The sequence below is a fragment of the Panthera uncia genome (assembly GCF_023721935.1).
Source record: "Panthera uncia isolate 11264 chromosome A3 unlocalized genomic scaffold, Puncia_PCG_1.0 HiC_scaffold_11, whole genome shotgun sequence".
Classification (NCBI taxonomy): domain Eukaryota; kingdom Metazoa; phylum Chordata; class Mammalia; order Carnivora; family Felidae; genus Panthera; species Panthera uncia.
In genome coordinates this window covers 8,613,058-8,616,941 of record NW_026057578.1, presented here as the reverse complement: position 1 = coordinate 8,616,941, position 3,884 = coordinate 8,613,058, and the positions used below count along the sequence as shown (strand labels likewise).

The following is a 3,884-nucleotide window of genomic DNA, read 5'->3' as shown; positions in this document are numbered from 1 at the left end:
CCCCCCCCCCCCCCCCCGCTTTATCTTAAGATATTTCAGAGCAAATTATCTGGGAATAAAGACCACAAAAGGGGTATTCACGTTGTAAAGGTAAACCAAATTGAGAGGGTAATTGTCTCCTTAAAAAAAAAAAAAAAAGTCTTAGCTCTGGTCTTGGTGACTTGGAGGGAGGGCCCTGGGTGGCTGGAGAACCACAGTGGGAGGGGTACCGAGTTTCTCTGTGTACCCTTTGTGCTTCCTGAATTTGATATCAGAAGAGGGCATTCACTTCTTTTAAAAATACAGACGTAGATTTTTTAAGTACATATGTCTGAATTGCAGTCTTAAGGGATCAAGCGCATTAAAGAAAAAACGTAACCACCTCTGTCTCCCGAGGTTCCTCACCTCCTCCTCTCACCTTCCACTTTAGAATCAAACGGCACTAAAAACAGAACACCTGCTCCATTTTGACCATGAGTACGTTGTCAGAGAGGCCTTGAAGGTGCCTTCCCAAGTGGATTACCTGGCCACATAAAAGAGAGACAGGTAATTTATGAAAGGACTCTTCGTGGCATTTGTACTTTGTCTATTTCCAGCCTGTTTCAGCTTTCTCGGGACCCACCCGACCTCGAGGATGGTGAGCGGGCTCCTGGGAGTGAAACCGATGTCCGATTTGTCGATTTGTCGCAGTCCAGAGCGAGATGCTACGGTGAGCTCCACCTGAGGGCTTCCTCCACGCCTTCCCACTCCGCCGTGTGGGATTAATTCAGAGATTTTCTAAAGTATTTACTTAGACGCACTCTCCTTCTGAGTCAGTATGGACTTTGTTCATCCCATTTCCTTGAAATATGTCCACCTTCATGGGTGAACACAGGAGCGCGCTTTCTTCCAGAGCACACGTGGATAGTATGTATTTACAGAGATGTCAAACAGACAGACATACAAAAAACAAAACATGTAATATTTGAGCTTCCCTCCCAAAGGGAGGACAGGTGCTTCTCTGGCTTGTAGTAAACGTTGCAAGATTGGTAATTTGATACATAGCGTGAGAATCCACTGCGGGGCGTCTCTCTTTTTTGTCTTTCTTTCTCTCTTCTCATCAGACTGTGTGTCTGGCTTGGAGAACCAGCCAGGGACCCAGGTAGTGGTGAGCCCAACAACCTGCCACACCAGACTCAAGTGACAAAAAGTCTGATTGCGCAATATTCTCAGCAGGTTGGCTTTCCACGTTCTAGAAAACGTTTTTAATGGGTTTGAGATCCTTTCACACTAAGCACTTTGGGCTTGAACTGTCGTGCCTTGTCATGAAGTTGTGTTTGGAACTGTGGTGAAAGTCGGGATTTTTCTCTTCCTCCTCTTTTTTTTTTTTTTACCCCCCCCCCACCTTTAAAAACAAGATAAGCCCCGTATGCAAATAGAGTCCACAGCTACCACCACCGTCCTGGTTCTCAGCTTTATTTCTCCTGCTGCAGAGCCTGCCTTCACCCATTATACGCTATTTGCATACCTTTAACATTAGAAACATTTATTCCAGGAATGAGTCATTGGAGGCATCTTCTGCGTTTACAGCTCGGAAGCTGGATTCAGTAGCATTAATGCCAGAAGAATGGATGTCTTCTGTATTAAAAACCTCGGGATTGTTTGTGCGTAGAGAGAGACAGAAAGAGAGAGAGTTTCTGTTTTGTTTTTGTTTGTTTCATTTGAAGAGTGAAATGTGCTCAAATACATTAAAGATAATGCTTGAGATATATTTAGGTACATGCTTCACACCCTAAAGCAATATGCGGTATGAATGAGAATGTCTCACTCTGCGGGGAGAGAAATGGCAGACTATATACCCTTCCTGAGCCGGCTATAACCAGCCTCTCAAACAAGAGTGAGGGCTGAGTACCTTGAACATTTTTTCCCCCAGCTCTACTGCGATATAATGGACACACGACATTGTGGAAGTTGAAGGTGCACAACCTGTTGATCGGATACATTCGATTTTGACAGATGTCTTTTAATGGAAAAAAAAAAAAAAAAAGGAAAGAGAAAGACAACCCCAATGCTTTTCTCAGAGAGAACAGGAAGCCTGAAGGAGGAAGTATGTGACAGTTTATTTTTCAACAAGCACACAGTGTCAAGTGAATGAAATCCCTCTGGAAGCTGTAAAAAATGGAGGCTGGAAGGTGGCTGTGTTCAGGTAGCACAAAAGGCTTCTCAATATTTAGAACCTTTTTCTCAAAGCTAAGTTATTAATGAAATCCAATATTGTACTTTTCCAAAAGGAAACACTGAGTCATTCATGAAATGATCTAAGATTTCGAAACTTGCTTACACCATTTTTTTTTTTTCTCCTCCTTTCCTACCTGTGCCAAAAGCAGGCTCAGAAAAGCCAACCAGTAACTGTGGCCTAAATCCAGGGAGCCGGCCAAATTAGCCGAAGAATGGAGTAATTTAACAAAGACTCCCGATGCCCCAGAGGGTTCCTGTCTCACCCCATTGGCAGGCCAGAAAGGGCCTGCCAGCCTCCCTGGGTCCAGAGCCGAGGGGCCTCTGTCCCCGCCTCCCTCCGAGGGAGCCCGTGATTAACCAGTTCTGGCACAGCGGTTATTTGGCCATACCCCTGGCCTGCCTCCAAGTTTCGTGTGGAACAACAAATGGGCGTGGGCCCCCAGATAGGCAGGCCCGTGTTCCAAGGAGGCAGTGAACACTCACGGCCAAGAGCCCTGCACGATGTGGCCAGAGCTGGGGTACAGCCGAGAATGCGTTCGGGGAGGGAATGGCAGCTTCTCGGTCCGTTTATCGAGGGTGTCTCCACTTAGGCCATTAAATAGTGTCCAAAGACAGTCAACACGCGTGTGGGTCAGGAATAAAGTGTGAGTCAGGTCGTTCTGACCCCCTCCTCTCTCTCTTGCTGCGGAAGAGGGTTTCCAGGTACTTGATTATTTTATTTTATTTTATTTTATTTTATTTTATCTTATTTTATCTTATTTATTTCATTTGTTTCATTTCATTTCATTTATTTTAGGAGAGAGAGAGAGCACAAGGGGGAAGAGGGGCAGAGAAACAATCCCAAGCAGACACCATGCTCAGCACAGAGCCCTTTGCAGGGCTCGATCCCACGACCCTGGGACTATGACCTGGGCAGAAATCTAGAGTCAGACGCTCAACCGACGGAGCCACCCCAGTGCCCCGCAGGTACTTATTTTTAAAAGCATGACTTTCGGGGCGCCGGGGTGGCTCCGTCGGTTGAGCGTCTGACTCTTGGCTCAGGTCGTGATGTCACGGTTCATGAGTTCAAGCCCCATGGTGGGTTCTGCACTGACAGCATGGATTCGACTTGGGATTTTCTCTCTGTCTCTCTCTGTCTCTCTCCCTCTCTCAAAAATAAATAAACATTGAAAAAAATTAGTAAATAAAAACACGACTCTAGATCAGAGTACTTTAAGAATGACACCACCAAACTTTCTGAATAGGCACAGGGGAAAGCTCCCGTTTTCATCTTTACAAACACCCAGAAGTCCATGTAGATAAATCATGTAGACAAGGAAACAGTGCTTTGGTCCAAACAATACAGGAAACGCCTGGAATGGCGCCTCCTTAACACAACGCCCTATGTTTGCCTTGTACTATTCAAAGGATTTTACAGATACATTATCTTCAGACGACTCTGCGAGGTAGAAGGGGGAAGCGCACTTGCCCATTTTACAGATTAGGAAACCAAGGCCCAGAGAGGCCGTGGCCTTTCTAAGGCCACAAACTCAGTCAACTGCAGAGCCCGAACTTCGGTCCAGGACTCCTGACAAGGAGGCCCGATCCTCCCCCTCCTCGCCCCGTCCCTTGTAACCAGGCTCCGAATGTTCCCTTCCGTGTGATGTTCCCGGCTGTATGTCCGGGCTCTGTAGGCTCCCGGGTCTGTT

The 3,884-nt window shown here is 46.4% G+C and overlaps 1 long non-coding RNA gene across 2 annotated transcripts in view; it reads left to right on the top strand.

Moving 5' to 3' along the window:
* LOC125936490 (uncharacterized) overlaps positions 1 to 2,204 on the top strand; it is a 22,585-nt gene extending 20,381 nt beyond the window's left edge. Inside the window, exons 3-4 of one of the 2 annotated variants that reach the window (XR_007462032.1) lie at positions 410 to 688; positions 1,514 to 2,204. This is a non-coding gene — a long non-coding RNA (uncharacterized LOC125936490). Of the gene's footprint in view, positions 1 to 409 lie in introns of both variants that reach the window. The other variant, XR_007462031.1, reaches the window with a different exon arrangement.
* The last annotated feature ends 1,680 nt before the right edge of the window (positions 2,205 to 3,884 follow it).